The sequence below is a fragment of the Plecotus auritus genome (genome assembly GCF_963455305.1).
Source record: "Plecotus auritus genome assembly, chromosome: 4".
Classification (NCBI taxonomy): Eukaryota; Metazoa; Chordata; class Mammalia; order Chiroptera; family Vespertilionidae; genus Plecotus; species Plecotus auritus.
Genome location: NC_137775.1, coordinates 16,319,966 through 16,339,189, shown reverse-complemented (window position 1 = coordinate 16,339,189; position 19,224 = coordinate 16,319,966). Strand labels below are relative to the sequence as shown.

General features: G+C 40.9%; 1 pseudogene across 1 annotated transcript; it reads left to right on the top strand.

Annotated features, from left to right (window-relative positions):
* Window positions 1–8,601: 8,601 nt before the first annotated feature.
* LOC308245995 (nucleophosmin-like) lies at window positions 8,602–17,934 on the top strand (annotated as a pseudogene). Its single transcript has 2 exons — window positions 8,602–9,191; window positions 17,747–17,934. The product of its transcript is annotated as a nucleophosmin-like (transcript).
* Window positions 17,935–19,224: the final 1,290 nt, after the last annotated feature.

Genomic DNA, 19,224 nt, shown 5'->3' with positions numbered 1-19,224 from the left:
ATCTACCTGTCAGAGCATTTTCCCCCTGGTGGTCAGTGCACATCATAGCAACTGGTCGACTGTCGGCCCCCTGGTGGTCACTGCACGTCATAGCGAGTGATTGAGCGACCTTAGCATATCATTAGCATATTATGCTTTGATTGGTTGAATGGATGACCGGACACTTAGCATATTAGGCTTTTATTATATAGGACTAGAGGCCCGGTGCACGAAATTCATACACGGGGGCTGGGGGCTGTCCCTCAGCCCAGCCTGCACCCTCTCCAATCTGGGACCCCTCGAGAGATGTCTGGCTGCCCGTTTAGGCCCGATCCAGGTAGGATCAGGCCTAAACGGGCAGTCGGATATCCCTCTCACAATACAGGACTGCTGGCTCCCAACTGCTCGCCTTCCTGCCTTCCTGATTGCCCCTAACCACTTCTGCCTGCCAGCCTGATCACCCCCAAACCACTCCTCTGCCAGCCTGATTGATGCCTAACTGCTCCGCTGCCAGCCTGTTTGCCTCTATCTGCCCTCACCTGCAGGCCTGGTCACCCCTAACTGCCCTCCCCTGCAGGCCTGATCACCCACAACTGCCCTCCCTTGCAGGCCTGGTCCCTCCCAACTGCCCTCCCCTGCTGGCCATCTTGTGGTGGCCATCTTGTGTCCACATGGGGGCAGTCATCTTTGACCACATGGGGGCAGCCATCTTGTGTGTTGGAGTGATGGTCAATTTGCATATTACTCTTTTATTAGATAGGATTAGATAGGATAGAGGCCTGGTGCATGGGTGGGGGCCAGCTGGTTTGCCCTGAAGGGTGTCCTGGATCAGGTTGGGGGTTCTCTTGGGGCACGGGGCTGCCTGGGTGAGGGGCCTGTGGTGGTTTGCAGGCTGGCCACACCCCCCAGCGACCCAAGCAGAGGCCCTGGTATCTGGGATTTCTTTATCTTCTATAATTGAAACTTTGTAGCCTTGAGTGGAGGCCTGGGCCTGGTAGGGTGTGCAGAAAGCTTGGCTTCCTCCATTGCCAGGGAAACCCAAGCCTCCTGCTCGCTCTGTGGCTGCAGCCATCTTGGTTAGGTTAATTTGCATACTCACTCCTGATTGGCTGGTGGGCGTGGCTTCTGGGTGTGTTGGAGTGATGGTTAATTTGCATATTAATCTTTTATTAGATAGGATTTTTCTCATGGTTGCTCTTTCATTTGAAGTATTTTTTAAATTATGGAATATCCTCTATTACAGTTTTTATCCTGTATTTTTCACATAGCAACATCGTTAAGCATTTTTCATAATATTAAAGTTATACAAGTAATAAATTAAGAGCTGCACAGTAATTCTTTATATGTGCAAAACATAATTTAATTGTACTCATTGTCACCTATTTGTGCTTATTGCAATTTTTCACATTATAAAAAATGCTTCTTCATGAATATTTATTTTATCTAAATCTTTTAATAGAATTACTAAACATTTCTCACAAATTTGTTCCTAAAGATTTCTTACCTCCTAATACTTGTGAAAGCAATACTTTCTTTTAACTTTAAAATTTCATGTACGTTAATCAAATTGTCCCTCATCCCCATCACTAAAATATATCCAATTAAATGAGTTATGAGATAGAAAAAAAGATAGAATTTAAAAAGATGCTGGTTTAGGGCCTGAAGTGAAAGAAGTCAAGGATTTTATATTTGGGAACCTGAATGGAAAAAATAATTGTTAAAAAAATTCAAGTTTTTCACAGAACTGAGAGAAGTAGAGAATTAGAATTGTCTTTGGTTTCTTGGGAGATTAAAGCATTAGTCCTGCAAACAATTGTTAAATTCTGTTTGGTTTTGACTTGTGTCAGATAACAGCTTTCTTACATCAGTTAAGGACCTCAAACTTTCAAATTTCTAATTTTCATCTTTGCATTAGCATATGGGAATCATTGCCTTTTGTGATATTATGTCTGTCAAATATATCTTGGAAATATGCAAATAAATAGCCATGTGTGTGTGCATTATATCAGCAGTTCTACCTGCCCCGTTATTCCAAGATTAAGTATAATTTTATGTTGTTTACTTAAATAGTAACTACATAGTCATAACCTTGCCTAATAATTTATGATTGAGGATTTACAAACAACAGTTACCTTCTTAATCTTTGCAACTTAACTAAGTAACTCTAAGCATTTTTGATTTATAATGGGGAAAATGAAATGGGCAGGTGATATTATTTATTTGTAATGGATATTGACTGAGCTGGGAATGGAGCCAGAACTCTGGAGTGTTGTTCATTCTCTAGTCCCGTGTCTTGGTTATAGAATCTAATGATTAATTATTTTAATTGAGTTGCAATAACATAGCAAATTATCTGACATTCTATCAAATGGAACCACATACCTACAGTCCTATAATCAATGAGGTCAACAGCAGCATCATCTCTAACATACTTTATACTGAGGGCTTTCTAAATCTAAACTAAATCTATTAAACTGAAACACTAAATGACAATTGTCCCCAGAATCTCCTACAAGGCTTTATCATCTCTTACTAGGGATGAATAAGAAGCCATTTAGGCCTCAATTTCTTAGCAAGTTTTTCTACCCTCTTTCTTTTCTTGACAAAAACCTTCTTATCATTTACGAACTTGAAAGATAATCTTGTCACTGCTATAAATCTATGCCATAAAATGTTGAATTGTCAAAGCAGACTTAAATGAATAAAACAATTTTACCCAACACCAAACTCTCCTAATAGTTAATAAAGTATGTAAGCAAGCCACAAGCTCCATGTGGAGAGACTGAGTTGCCATTTCTTGTTCTTTCCTTCTATCAGGCTGTTGCTCTGTCCCACCTCAGTCTAGCACACGTAGGCAGCACTTCACATCCAGACTGATAGCATAGTCTGCTTTTCCCAATGCCCTGTTGTTGCAGCTGCCCTCTCACACTCTCATTGTGTTCAGGAGATTCTGATTGCATTTCACGGTGATTGGCTACTTTTCTATAAAGTGGCACATATAAATTCCCTAGAGAAAGCAACTCTTTCATTGTTATAGGTCCTTTGCATCTATTTTCTTCTTCTTTTGTTAGTTCTTTAGTGTAGATATTTCTCTCTTTTCCATGTCCAGCGAGGCTAGAGAGCAGTCAGGTTCCTGAGTAGGGGCAGCTGGGGACTGAGAAAATGAAAGAAAGAGACAGACACAGAGATGGAAGGAAAAAGCTGGGGCTGGGTGGGACCACTGTCCTCTGACAGGGACAGGGACCCCGAGCCAATACAGTGTGTTTATTTTATACAGCAAAAAACAGGAAGTTTTACTAAAAGTCAAGACAAAGGAGATTATGTGCATTCTTGGGTGTGCCAGAGTGGTAATCATTCCTGGTGCTTGGCTGGATTTAAGTAACAAAACCCACCCCCTGCCACCTGGGCTGAAGGTCAAGCTGACAACACTCCTGCCTTTTGGCAAAGCGTGTTTCCAGGACCTGGCTTTGCCGACGCCACTGGATTCAGCTGACAATAATTAAAGAAATGCCCATGTGCCTTCCCAGGCGCTCTCTACACTTTAGTATTCCTAATTCCTGAATTTTTGGATCTTGTCTGTATGCATGTCAGGGAATAGAAATCATTAAATATTTTTAAGCAGATAGGAATTCAATACCAGAGTTAAGGTGCTTACAAATTGTGCTGGAGAGGTCAGAGATCAAGAAATGCTACTGCCATTCACAGCTGCCATTCACCCACATGCATTTCAATGGTGTAGACCAGTGGTCGGCAAACTGCGGCTCGCGAGCCACATGCGGCTCTTTGGCCCTTTGAGTGTGGCTCTTCCACAAAATACCATGGCCTGGGTGAGTCTATTTTGAAGAAGTGGCGTTAGAAGAAGTTTAAGTTTAAAAAATTTGGCTCTCAAAAGAAATTTCAATCATTGTACTGTTGATATTTGGCTCTGTTGACTAATGAGTTTGCCGACCACTGGTGTAGACAGACAGGCTGACTCTAATATATAGAACATCTGCTGCATCCTGCTTATTGGCTGCTCCACTAAATAACCCAAAAATAGCCTCACCTCTTCCATGTCCAAATTTTCATTGAGATGAATGTGTGAATCTCAACGGTACAAGCTAATCGCATGCAGAAAACTAGTTGCAAGGACATGTGGGATATGTAGTCATTACCACACAGCCCCTGTGATACAGGAGGCAGGAGCATAAAATCAGAAAAAAGTGGAACACTTCATTGAGTGCAAGCTGACAATGCCTAACACATTTATTTATCACACTTTCACATTTTCAGAAGCTCATCTTATAACTTCAGTCCTGAGTCCACACCTGATATGACACATCCTTTCTCCCTCCTCTCAGCATTCCTCTGTCATATCTTTTTAGCAATTCACATACTCGAAGAAGCAGCAGTTAGCTATTCATAATTTTTTAAATTAATGATAATAGATTAATTGTCTTACTTCTGGTGTAACATCTGTAGTATCACAGAGGCCTTCTGTAATCATTAATTTAATTTGAACAATATTTGATTGGGAATTTCAGGTCCCATGTCCAGCCGACATAGGAAATGTATTATTAGTAAAATTTTGAAGCCTCTCACTTTAGGTCATCTATAAAACTGCCTTTTTACCCCTGTCCCAAGAGCTAGCCCCCAACCATGATAGTGTAATATAACCAATTTCTTATTTTGTGATCATGAAATTAATAATAATGCACAAAATAAAAGGACTTTATTCTTCCGATATTTCTAGAAGACTAGAATGGCTTATTATTTATAATAGTGATACAATAAAACTATGAACTTCAAAAGTGACCAAAAATGTTTAAAAATAGTTTGGAATTAATCTCCAAAAACTGTTTGTCTTGGTCCCTTCTGTGTTTTAGTCAGTAGGAGCAATCTCAGAATCATATCCCTTCAAAACATTCCTTTCCTCTTTCCTCCCTCCTTTCTAATAATTTAGAAAATGATTTAAAGTTTCATATTTGGAACTTCCTACTTATATGATAAGAATGAACTATACCATGGAATAAAAAATATTTGAAAATGTCTCCAATATTGTATATCTCATGAAACTTATATTCTCAACTTTCTTATCATTTATTCCCTTGCCCATTCTTATATCTTTCTTCTTCTGACTTTCTTTACTTGTTTCACAATAAAGAGTAAAATATTCGCTATTTTTCTTCAACTAGTATTTTATTATTTAAAGAGCATTTTTCATTGCTCAAATAGTCTATTTTTTTTTCCAGTGAATTAAGCACCGCTACAAAGCTGATATTTTTGATAAGTGTAGGGTTTTTACTGTAATTGTACAGCACACCAGGATAGGAACATTATTGAAAGCGAAATGTTCAACATATTGTGACAGGACAAAAGAAGAGACTAAAAAAGAATATAATGTTGTGGCGTTTTTCTTTTTCTTTTTCTTTTTTTTTTCTTTTTGCCTTTGGGCAATAAAAATTTGGTGTTATTGAGGATGCTGATTTTTTACTGAGATACACTATTGACTATTTCTTAACAAATTCTTCTTGCTAATTATTATCAGGCAGTGTAAACCATAGAGGATATAAAGTGTAAAGTTTTAATCAGCCACCAAAAACAAATCAAAAAGTCCCCAGATTTGTTCAGAAAGTGTCAGAAAGATGAGTACTTGTTTGCTTTACTAAATATCTGAAATATGAGTAATGTTTAGATGCAAATTTAAACTCCATGCATCTATTATGAACTAGTTGAAAACTATGCTACATATTAAACTACAAATTACACACTAACATGACTGGGATAGTGTATTTTTTTTGTAATTTTCTCTGGAAAAACACACACAAATGACATCATCTTAATAATAGCACTTCAAAATGTTCAAGGACATTTTAATATTTTGTTAAGTGGTAAGGTCTAAGTTATTTGTGTGAGACATGAGCCGCTGTAGCATTTTTATAAACTGAGAATAAAAAAGGGACTGGTGAGCACAGGGCTCCATTCCAAATGTCTTACAAGCAGCCCCATCTTAATCATGCCCATGCCTAGTGCTGCACACAAAAAAGTGTCCCTCAACTATTGTGTGTTAAATGAAAAGCAGGTGCTGCAATAGCAATATGAAATAAAATGCTCATTATAAGTAGATTATAGCTTATCATTGGGAACGATTTGGATAAAGATTCAATATTTATTTATTCGTACTTTGTGCCCTGCACTAATCTCCTTTGCATGCATTATTTTATTTACTTCTTTCAGTGATCTGAGCATGCAGTGGGAGGAGGGGATAAAGAGAGTTCAGTCCACAGCAATTTTATGGCATTAAGATGCAAATAAAAAAGAAACCATCAGAAGCATATCACAGAAGTGATCGTGGTTATCACACCAGAAATTGTCTCACTTATCAAGAAGCAAAGGATTCTGACCGAGGAGATGCTGTGCCTTAGGAGGCATGGCCAAGTCAAGCGTACACTGCGTGTGCCATGGACGTGCAAGCTGAGGCTGCTCCCAGAACGCTCGGAAATCCCTGTTGCCAGGGTCCAGCAGTCAAGCACAGGAGTCACCTTAAAGGTAGGGGAAAGCAACCCTCAGGAGGAGATAGGCTGCTCTGACAACTGGAGTCAGAAAGAGGAATCCACTTGGACGTCTGTGGTGCTCCCTTACCTCACTGTCACTGTGAAGGGCCGTGTGCAGCAACCCCAGACTAAGAAGCATCTAAGTAAAAAAAAAAAGGAAGAAGCATGTAAGTGTCAAGAAGTCACTGCCCTCAGGGATGAAGGTTTAAATCATTCCACCGTGGAACACCATGTCCTGTCACGGTGCTAGCAGAGGAAGAGGGACTCTGAAACAAACCGTGGAGGCGGGAGAATGTGGAACAATGACAGCTCCCAGATCAACTGCAGAGATTGGGGCTAGCTCTAGTTCTCACAGACCTCCCTACTCGACATTTAAATTCTTGGTAGTATCAGCATTTCCCTCAGGAAGAGAAGCCCATGGGAACAAGGAGAGCTTTCCTTTGCATGAGTGTGTGGTGAGGCAGAGGGCGGACTGCCCCGTCATGAGGATGCCCCTCTCAGGGCTGAGAGCAGCGTTCACGGAGAGCCCAGCTGCTGTCTTCTGACATCGATCGGCACCTTTTAATGGAGGTCACACTTCCCACAAGCTGGTCTTGCCAATGGGTGAGGGTGGCAAGGATTCAGAGGCAGGTCTGTTCCTGGGTTCAACTCCCCTGACAGCAATTTTGGCCCCCCAGCAGCCTTGCCAAACGTCCCTTTGAACTTCAGTCAGTGATGTGTCCACCCAACATTGCTTCCTTTCTGTCCTCCCCACTTCATTCAGAGTCAGATTTGAATCGTGGTTGATGGCTCTCCCAGCCTCCCTCGGATCTCTCCCCATTTCTCTCCTAGCTTGCTTCTCATAGGGCCCGGACTAGCTAACACCCACACTGACTGGGGGAAACCTGCTCCCCTTTTCACTGAGCAGCTTTTGCTCGAGTTTCATAATGAGCTGACAGCACAACAATCTTATCTTAGAAGGCTGACAAGCCTCCTATCTCCCAGAAATTAATCAAATTTTCAGGCCTGTAGAAGAGACCTTTCTAGTTTTCGCTGCTCCTGCAGATAATTATCTTAAATTTTTGCTCATTTCTTTGTTCAGTTCAATGTGATGCTTGGAGGAAGAAGTGGGTAATAGCATTTGGGGAGAGAAAAGAGGTAATAGCCTTACTAAATTGAACACACCTCTTTTAAATCTTGAACATTCGTTTCAGCAAAGTTAAACTTTGCTCAGTTTTAATGGTCTCTTTTCCTACCTTACCATAGACATTTTTTACACGTAGTTTTCATGTTTCCTTTTATTTCTGTTACCAAATCTATGCTTATCAATCTCAGCACAATTCCTCCCTCCATTCGGATTCTTCCCCTTTCAAATGCTTTCATTGTCTGTTTACTCCTTATATCAGTCATTCATTTTAATCACATTTACTGAAAACCAACTGTGTACCAGGCAAGGAATGGAGATGAAGAAATGAATATAATGTAGATTTATCCTCAGGAAACTAACATTGTACTAAATACAAAACAATCTAGAGCTTTTCAGTAGCTAAGAGCTACTTAATGAGAGTAATTCTGCCTCCTCTTCAGCATAACTTCTGTTTCTGCTTTTGCTGTGAGTTACCCAGGTCATGTGACCTTTCAGGGAAGGATGTGCAACCACAGAAGTATAGAAAGTTAACAATTTTGTGCATTAGTGGATGAAAAATGAAGGAAAATTTATGTAACTACCACACAAAGGATGCTATAGAAAGCACATATTTCCAATCAGAACTTTTTTTCCCCAGTAATCATGGAAAACTGCTTATTGCTAGCACTTACTACCAGTTGAAATGATTCTTTAAGGGAAGAGTGTAATTTTGAGCTATATCCAATTGGAAGCTTATCATAAAGCATAATTATTTGCCTTAATGCTTTATATACAGTAAAAAATATATATTAATAAGTTAAAAATCTGTTCCAGTGTTTATGAGATGCTAGGTTTAGAAGACCTTGCATGCAAAACTGACAAAGGCAGTCCTGGTGCAGTTCCATCCTCTGAGTCTGTTCTGAGGAACAAGAATCCTTTATCTCCATCTGCCTTCTCTCTCACCTAAGTGAGTGCTACCACCCCATGGAAGATTTGGAGGGCATGGACCTGAGCCCTCTGAACCCCAGAACTATCTTTTCAGTTGTGAACTAAAGGCTGACAAAGGTTATCACTTTTAAGGTGGATGGTGATGAAAATGAGCAATTATTTATCTTTAGGAATGGTCAGTTTAGGGGCTGGTGCAAAGGCTGAGTTGCCCGTTATTGAAGCAGAGGCAATGCATTATGAAGGCAGTCCAAGTAAAGTAGCTCTGGCATCTTGAAAATGTCTGTACAGTCAATGCTTTGCCTTGGTAGCTTTGCAATAGCACCACCTGAGATCTTACATTTGAAGTGTGGTTCATGGCCCTGCATATTAGTGGACAGCACTTAATAGCTGTGGTGGGAGATGCAGAGTCAGAAGATGAAGAGCATGTGAAACTCCTTGGTATGTCTGGAAATGGTTCTTTCCTGGAAGTGATAGCAAGTTTCCACAGAAAAAAATAAAACTTGGGGCTGCTGAAGATGATGAGGACTATGATGATGATGATGATGATGATGATGATGAAGATTCTGATGCTGATGCTGATCTGATGCTGATGATTTTAAGGATGAGGAAGCGGGAAAAAAGCTCCAGTAAAGAAATCCATATGAAAGAGAAACCAAGATGGCGGCATAGGTAAGCACCTAAACTGCTGCCTCGCACAACAATTTCAAAACTACAACTAAAAGACAGAACAGACACCATCCAGAACCACAGGAAAGCTGGCTGAGTGGAAATTCTACAACTAGAAGGAAAGAGAAAAGCTCACAGAGAATCAGAGGAGAGGCAAAGGGCTGAGGTACGGAGACACACGCACAGAGAGGAAGGGCGGCTCAGTGCCTGGCTGACTTTCTCTGGTGGGAGGGGGAAGGAAGCCCCTGACTGCACTGAACCCCAGTTCCGACTGCACTGAACCCCAGTTCCGGGCGAAACCCCATAGACCCAGGCTCATACAGAGGGAGTCTGGACTGTCAGGTAGAGAGAAAGGCACACAGAGACTCGGAATCTCGGGGGAGCCGCAGCTGGCAGGGGTCTGGAGGCGTGTGTGTGTGAGTGCTCACAGAGAAGACTGAATGTGGAGGTTGTCACAGGCTTTCCTTAGCGGAAGGGAGACGGAAGCTCCTGACTGCACTGAACTCCAGTTCTGACTGCACTGAAACCCAGTTTCGGGCGCGCCCCTGAGGACCCACGCTCTTACAGGGAGAATCTGGACTGTCAGGTGGAAACTCAGGGGAGCTGCAGAAGGCAGAGGTCTGGAGGCGCGCACACAAGGGCAGGGCTGACGGGAAGCCAAGGTTGTCTGCTCCGCCCTGAGACTCTGCTCCATCCAAGTTGAGCACAGAGGCTATTGCAATTTTGCAAGTCTGATCCTATAAGGCTGTCTCCAGCACCGAACTTCTCCCAGCGTAGACACAGCTGATCCTCACAGCCAACTGGCCTGCAGGTCAATTCATCCCAGTGATACCAACAACAATCAAGACTTAACTACAATAAGGCTGTACACACAGTCCACAAAGGGGTGCACCAAGAGTGTCCACCTCAGGTTAACTGGGGAGGCCGATCCACTGGGCAATATAGGAAACCTAGCACACAAAGCTACCCTACCAACTCAGGGAAGCGGTGAAAATGCGGAGACGAAGAAACAGATCACAAACGAAAGAAATGGAGGAAAACAAATGACTGGATATAGAATTTAAAACCACGGTTATAAGGCTTTTCAAGAATATCCTAGAAAAGGCCAATAAATTTAGGGAGACCCTCGAAGATATGAAAAAGGACCAACTGGAAATTAAACATACACTGACTGAAATAAAAAATATTATACAGAGACCCAACAGCAGACTAGAGGAATGCAAGAATCAAGTCAAAGATTTGAAATACAAAGAAGCAAAAAACACTCAACTGGAAAAGCAAAAAGAAAAAAGAATCCAAAAAGTTGAAGATAGTGTAAGAAGCCTCTAGGACAACCTCAAGCGTACCAACATCAGACTTATGGGGGTGCCAGAAGAAGAGAGATAGCAAGATACTGAAAACCTATTGGAAGAAATAATGACAGAAAACTTCCCCGAACTGGTGAAAGAAATAGACTTACAAGTCCAGGAGGTGCACAGAACCCCCAAAAAAAGGAATCCAAAGAGGATCACACCAAGACACATCATAATTAAAATGCCAAGAGCAAAAGACAAAAAAAGAATATTAAAAGCAGCAAGAGAAAAACAGCTAATTACCTATAAGGGAGCACCCATACAATTGTCAGCTGATTTCTCAACAGAAACTATGCAGGCCAGATGGGAGTGGCAAGAAATATTCAAAGTGATGAATAGCAAGAACCTACAACCAAGACTACTCTACCCAGCAAAGCTATCATTCAGAATTGAAGGGCAGATAAAGAGCTTCACAGATAAGAAAAAGCTGAAGGAGTTCATCACCACCAAACCAGTATTATATGAAATGCTGAAAGGTATTCTTAAAGAAGAGGAAGAAGAAAAAAGTAAAGAGGAAAATTATGAACAACAAATACATATCTATCAACAAGTGAACCTAAAAATCAAGTGAATTAAAAATCTGAGGAACAGAATAAACTGGTGAATATAATAGAATCAGGGGCATAGAAAGGGAGTGGACTGATAATTCTCAGGGGGAAAGGGGTATGGAGGGTGCGGGAAGAGACTGGACAAAAATCGTACACCTATGGATGAGGACAGTGTGGGGGAGGTAAGGGCAGAGGGTGGGGTGGGAACCGGGTAGAGGGGAGCTATGGGGGGAAAAAGGAGAAACAATTGTAATAATCTGAACAATAAAGATTTATTAAATTAAAAAAAATAAAAATAAAATACACACACATATATGTATATACATTGTAGACCAAACTCTTGCTATCCAATCTCAGCGACTAATCCACTTGAAAAGAAAAGGATACATGTATGCATTATCAGTCTGGGCACATTTGTGTAGGTTAATATACATCTTCTATTTATTCAGTAAAGCATACAAATTTATTTCTTTCTTCTTAAGTGTTAGGAATGAAAGACAAGTGACATTTTTTTCTGTCAGTGTTGAGCTTATAGTCTAGGTAACAAGGGCTAACTGGCATTATTACTATGTAATAAATGACAATATTACATAGTAATATTTAGTTAGGCCTACTTGTAAGATGACTCTGATTTTAAAACAAGTGTATCTTCCATTAAGGATTTTCTTGCTCCAGCTAAATTCACTCACATGTCATTGTGTCTGTAAGCTATGAGCTGTTAGATACTAGAAATCCTAACAATGAAAGAAATATGTCCACAGGGTTTGAGTTACACAAGTCAAAGCATTTTTTTTTTCAAAAATTTCCTGAAATAGAATATTCATCATCTAAGCATTCCCTTGTTTATAAATTGTACCCCTAAAAATCAAATAGAACAATAGAGAATTACTGAACTCTAGTTAATGATATGCACACTGAAGTGCCATATCTGCAACTAATTTGTTTTTTTGTTTGTTTGTTTGTTTGAATTTATTTATTTTTTTTAATTTGAAGTATTACAAATAGTAGTACATATGTCTCTTTTTTTTCCCCCATTGACTTCCCCCAGCCTCCCCTTTCTCCCAGTACATGCCTTTACCTGCCCCCCCCCCAGTGTCTTTTATCCATTGGTTATGCTTATATGCATGCGTACAAGTCCTTCAGTTGATCTTACAGCCCCCCCCCCCCAAAAAAAAACCTCCTCTGCCTTCCTGCTGTAGTTTGACAGTCTGTTCAATGCTTCTTTGCCTCTGTATCTATTTTTCCCCCTTTTCTTTCCTTTAAAAAATCTTGCCTCTGCAGACTAGAAATAAACATATAATAACAAAAAAATGTTTGAGTCCCAATTTCAATGTCCAACAGTTCTGAGTCCCCGTTTCAATGTCAAACAGTTCCTTATGTGTACATGTCAGCAATGATATCTGGATGGTGGGCACATGGTGGCAATGCAGGTCCGACCCTCTCTGGTTTGGTCCTAGGCAACCTGCTGCGTCGCACAGCTGCTGACTGCTAGCGTGGCAAGGCATCGTCAGAGTCTCCCATCTCTGGACTGTTTCTCCTCTTGTCTTCATGGTTGGAGCAGACCTGTCAATTCCTCTCTGTTGCAGGAACCCACATGGTCTTGGAGTTGTTTTCTGAAAATATACAAACATATTCTCGACCAAAAGTTAATAAAAGAGTCTTTTCTATATAATTGATTTGGGATCCTTTTTATTTTTGCCCAAACGATTTTCCTTTGTCTTATTTAGACACCATGTGTGTTTTTCATGGGTGTCTTGCTGTTAGCATTACAAATGAAAATTAATTTTGTAAAGTAAAAATTTTCTAGATGTAATTTACTTATAGGATATTTTTCCTTACATGATATTACCCTACTATCCTCCCTTTTTTTGATTAATGGAGGCTTTTGTAAATTTTATAATGCAGTCTTGATAACTTTAAATTTTATTTTTTTGCACAAAAATATGACTGCTTTAGTTTCATTGCATGTTCAGGAATTTTACCATGAGATGAACTACCACTAGAAATTTTAGTTAACACTTTAGGAACAGCTTTTTGTCCAGTACAATTAAATTTTCTTGAATATTCACTTATTTGAATTAGCCTATTTAATTTAATCTGAAAACTTCATTATTATTTTACTGTCAAATTTAATACTCTACCAACAATCTTAGTTTACCCTGTAAATATTAGTGGAAAGGATTATTTGCATTCTTGAGTAGGCCCTGAGCATACCTGGTGCTAGGCTGGATTTAGATATAGGGCAGCTGCTGTCGGCCAAGTCTCTGTCTGTTACCTGGGTCCCAATCTGAGCTGAGCCAAGTCACTGTCTGTCACCTGTGTCCCGATCTGAGCTGGGCGTGGGAAGCAAAGCAGCCATGGGGGCAGGAGACCCCCCTCAGATGCGGTGAGGGTTCATGCCCCTGCAAGGTTGGGGGGATAAGGGTCTGTGCCCCACCTCTGATGATTCCCAAGTTCTCTCCTGATGGCCCCTCTGCGACTGTGCCTGTCTTAGGTTGTTCCTTCCCTGAGGAATCTTACCCGTCTCTGGCTAACCAGTCATCCTCCGGGGCCAAGCAGGGTGATGTGAGGTTCAGTTCTGTCTCCTTGGTAGCCTATCTGCAACTAATTTGAAATGCATCAAAAGTAACAAATTTTGGATGAATAATAGTACATGTATGTGGTAAATTCAGTATGGTTAACTATTAATCTCAGTGATAGAATGTTATTGCATGTTTGACATTTTTTTTAAAATATATTTTATTGATTTTCTACAGAGAGGAAGGGAGAGGGATACAGAGTTAGAAACATCGATGAGAGAGAAACATCGATCAGCTGCCTCCTGCACATCTCCTACTGGGGATGTGCCTGCAACCAAGGTACATGCCCTTGACCGGAATCGAACCCGGGACCTTTCAGTCCACAGGCTGACGCTCTATCCACTGAGCCAAACCGGTTTCGGCATGTTTGACATTTTTTAAATAAAATTTTGAAGAAGAAAATAGAAGGACTGGCCCCGCCAAAATTGAAAACCAAGGAGAGCTCTAATAAGATATAGCTCAATACGTTATTATCAATAAACTGAAGTCAGATACCAGATTGGCCAAGAAGGGTTGTTGTATCTATAAGATGAGTGTGAAAATCAAATTCCAAATAAAATCCGAGTTTGAAGGTAGTACATTTAAACTAGAATGCAAAGACAGGAGAGGTTCTCAGGAACCTCATGGACACATGCTACTGTGACTGGTTTCTTTTCTTGTTTTGTTTCCCATAGATTTCGTTCCTGAGAGTAGGCTTTTGTCATTTTCTAATCCATTCAAATGTTTATTGAGCAGCCAGGGAGATACAAAGGTGTTTGGAACATGGTTAAGGAGGTGAGGCAAATGAACCAGTCGAAAGAAAAGTTCACTTAATCACAGCAGTCCAAAGTGCTGTAGGAGACTAAGAGTGAGATTTCTCCCAGTTTGGAAGGGGGCATGGGTGAATGGTGAATCAGGAAAGGGGACTGAGATTAAAATAGAAGACTTCAGTCGGGACTGTGGGTGACACTCAGTATGAGCTATATTTATCTCTCTTTTTCTCTGTCTTTGGGCTTAATTTACCGGTAGTGCCTAGGATTGTTGAATGTGCTTTTCTATACTTGCTTGCATTTTTGTTTTAATGTTTTCTACAGAATTAGGTCCTTTTGGTGGTTTAGATATTTTTTTTCCTGTTTTTTGTTTGTTTGTTTTTGTTTTTTAAGGATTCTTAACCTTTTGATCTGGGTGTTAACAGTTTTGAGTCTTTTCCATACTGGTTTGATTTCAGCATTTTTGGCTAGAGTATCTCATAGGGATTTCTTTTTTTTTTTAATTTAATAAATCTTTATTGTTCAGATTATTACAATTGTTTCTCCTTTTTCCCCCCATAGCTCCCCTCTACCCGGTTCCCACCCCACCCTCTGCCCTTACCTCCCCCACACTGTCCTCATCCATAGGTGTACGATTTTTGTCCAGTCTCTTCCTGCACCCCCCATATCCCTTTCCCCCTGAGAATTATCAGTCCACTCCCTTTCTATGCCCCTGATTCTATTATATTCACCAGTTTATTCTGTTCCTCAGATTTTTAATTCACTTGATTTTTAGGTTCACTTGTTGATAGATATGTATTTGTTGTTCATAATTTTCCTCTTTACTTTTTTCTTCTTCCTCTTCTTTAAGAATACCTTTCAGCATTTCATATAATACTGGTTTGGTGGTGATGAACTCCTTCAGCTTTTTCTTATCTGTGAAGCTCTTTATCTGCCCTTCAATTCTGAATGATAGCTTTGCTGGGTAGAGTAGTCTTGGTTGTAGGTTCTTGCTATTCATCACTTTGAATATTTCTTGCCACTCCCATCTGGCCTGCATAGTTTCTGTTGAGAAATCAGCTGACAATTGTATGGGTGCTCCCTTATAGGTAATTAGCTGTTTTTCTCTTGCTGCTTTTAATATTCTTTTTTTGTCTTTTGCTCTTGGCATTTTAATTATGATGTGTCTTGGTGTGATCCTCTTTGGATTCCTTTTTTTGGGGGTTCTGTGCACCTCCTGGACTTGTAAGTCTATTTCTTTCACCAGTTCGGGGAAGTTTTCTGTCATTATTTCTTCCAATAGGTTTTCAGTATCTTGCTATCTCTCTTCTTCTGGCACCCCCATAAGTCTGATGTTGGTACGCTTGAGGTTGTCCTAGAGGCTTCTTACACTATCTTCAACTTTTTGGATTCTTTTTTCTTTTTTTTGCTTTTCCGGTTGAGTGTTTTTTTGCTTCTTTGTATTTCAAATCTTTGACTTGATTCTTGCATTCCTCTAGTCTGCTGTTGGGTCTCTGTATAATATTTTTTATTTCAGTCAGTGTATGTTTAATTTCTAGTTGGTCCTTTTTCATATCTTCGAGGGTCTCGTTATATTTATCGGCCTTTTCTAGGATATTCTTGAAGAGCCTTAAACTGTGGTTTTGAATTCTATATCCAGTCATTTGTTTTCCTCCATTTCTTTTGTTTGTGATTTGTTTTTTTGTCTCCCCATTTTTCACTGCTTCCCTGAGTTGGTAGAGTAGCTTTGTGTGCTAGGTTTCCTATATTGCCCAGTGGATCAGCCTCCCCAGTTAACCTGAGGTGGACACTCTTGGTGCACCCCTTTGTGGACTGTGTGTACAGCCTTGTTGTAGTTAAGTCTTGATTGTTGTTGGTATCACTGGGAGGAATTGACCTGCAGGCCAGTTGGCTGTGAGGATCAGCTGTGTCTACGCTGGGAGATTTTCGGTGCTGGAGACAGCCTTATAGGATAAGCCTTGTCAGATTGCAAAAGCCTCTGTGCTCAGCTTGGATGGGGCAGAGTCTCAGGGCAGAGCAGACAGTCTTGGCTTCCCGTCAGCCCTGCCCTTACGCGCGCACCTCCAGACCTCTGCCTTCCGTGTTTCCCGAGTTTCCGCCTTACAGTCCATATTTCCCCCGTAAGAGCGTGGGTCCCCAGGGGCTCGCCCGGAACTGCGGTTCAGTGCAATCGAAACTGGGGTTCAGTGCCGTCAGGAGCTTCCGACTCCCTTCCGCTAGGGAAAGCCTGTGGTAACCTCCGCAGTCAGTCTTTGTGCACACTCGCGCCTCCAGACCCCTGCCGCTGCAGCTCCCCTGAGTCTCTGAGTCTCTGTGTGCCTTTCTCTCTACCTGACAGTCCAAACTCCCCCTGTATGAGCCTGGGTCTACAGGGTTTCGCCCGGAACTGAGGTTCACTGCAGTCGGAACTGGGGTTCAGTGCAGTCAGGGGCTTCTTTCCCTTTCCTGCCAGAGAAAGCCAGCCAGGCACTCCGCCGCCCTTCCTCTCTGTGCGCGCGTGTCTCTGTACCTCAGCTCCTTGCTGCTCCTTCTCCGTGAGATTTCCTCTTTCCTTCTAGTTGCAGAATTTCCACTCAGCCAGCTTTCCTATGGTTCTGGATGGTGTCCGTTCTATCTTTTAGTTGTAGTTTTGAAATTGTTGTGCAGGGCAGCAGTTTAGGTGCTTACCTATGCTGCCATCTTGGTTTCTCCCTCATGTGTGTGTATTTTAAAAACTATATGCTCCTTAATTCCTAGATATGTATTCTACCCGTCCAAATACTTAATTATTTGACCTCTAACATAGATCAGAGAATCAAAGTCTCATCCAGATGTGGATATCTGTAAAATGCTGACTTAGCATGGTTTGGTAGCTTATAACTACAGGTGAGAGACTCTTACTATGAAGGATTAACTCCCTATTCTCATATTGCAAGACAGCAGGGATGCTGCAGGTTAAAAAATGCTATTCCAAATTTCTATAGACTGCATTATTTGACAGAAAAATAAAATGATGATAGAAAGAACCCAAATCTTGAGATGTTTAGGAGTTCCCATGAGAACTGCTTACTTCATCCCAGCAAAGACTATTCTTAGCATGTCCTTAGCAGAGGTATCACTGGGAATAACACCCTCTGAGAGTCATTGCTAGATTTTATCAATTGCTGAGAGCATGTAAACCAACACACACTATTTCATGTTTTCAGAATTATTCATGTTGCAAATACTCGTCTCGGCAAGTGCTCTGCCCCTTCACTATTGCACAGCTTTCCTTACACCTCCATCATAGCATTGTGCCATGTCCTCAGATGACCCATCACTGACTATTCTACTGGCAGTAACCTTCTTCAGCCTCCCTAGTGTACAGAAACCTAAAACAAGGTTACCTCAAGAGAATGAAAAAAAGGTGAAAACAGATTTGGGCACTGTAGAGATTAATGATAAGAAACAACCAAAAATTTTCAAGAAAGAGACAAATCAAGCTGTCAATTCTTAAGATGACCAAATCTAACTTAGATCAAGTTAATAAAACGAATGAGTGTGGAAGCTTGCTTCTCAGCAGGCCTATGGGAACAGTCTCCACAAAGCCTTTATGCAAGCTAACTCTGATATAATAGGTTCTCTTAGGTGCCTACACTAGTCTGCATTGAGTCTTTTCTTCTACCTGCTGTGACCCTTACATGATCACTAATCCATCGTTTATCATTCTGGACCCCCAGCCTCCTGCATATTCTGACTTCTAAAAAAGAAAGCATGTGCTATTGTGTTAACTTTACATGCTCTGGTACTCCAGATAACCTTTTGCTAGGATGCTCTTTTAGTCTTGGCATTTTAAGTTACCAGCCAAGAGCATTCTGCAGTGTTATCAGGTAACCAAGACTGAAGTGAACCATAATAGATTTTTTTATCCATTCATTTATTTGGATATTTATTGAGACTCTATCATATGTCATGCCACTAACGAAGATCTGGAACATAAAATTAAATACAATCTGGCTTTTATACAAAGTCATGATATGAGAGAATAGAAATATATTCAAGAAATAATTACAAAACTGTGTGATAGGTACAAAAATACAGATATGTATTAGGTGCCTAAGAATAAATTCCCTTTACTTGGATAGGAATGGAAAATGGTAGAGCAAGACATATAAACTGTCTTTAAGAATGAGAAGTTTGCTACTGCTGGGAATTGCAGGCAGAGAAGTCTAAGTAAATTGATCAAGGTTGTACAGATAATAAATTGTAGAGTCAGGATTCAAATGTAGGCAGTTTGCATTTCCCCCTTTGATTTTAATTTAAACATATTTTTGAGGTAAAATGTACATATTGCAAAATTCACAAATTTTCTGTGACAATCTGAATTTTTGGATGTGCATTTGGTATTTATTTATACAATTCTATATAACAAAAGCCTAATATGCTAAGTGTCTGGTCATATGGTCATCCGTTCAACCAATCAAAGCATAATATGCTAATAATATGCTAAGGCCGCTCAACCGCTCGCTATGACATGCACTGACCACCAGGTGGCAGATGCTCCAATCAGTAGGTTAGCTTGCTGCTGGGATCCGGCCAATCAGGACTGAGCGAAACAGGCCAGACAAACCCTGCAGCCCGCCCACAGTCCCTCCCCAGCAGGCCAACCTTCTGTGTCCCTCCCCAGCCCTGTTCATGCACCGGTGGGGTCCCTCAGCCTGGCCTGCACCCTCTTGCAATCTGGGACCCCTTAGGGGATGTCAGAGAGCCAGTTTCAGCCCGATGGTGGGACGACCAGTCTCTATGA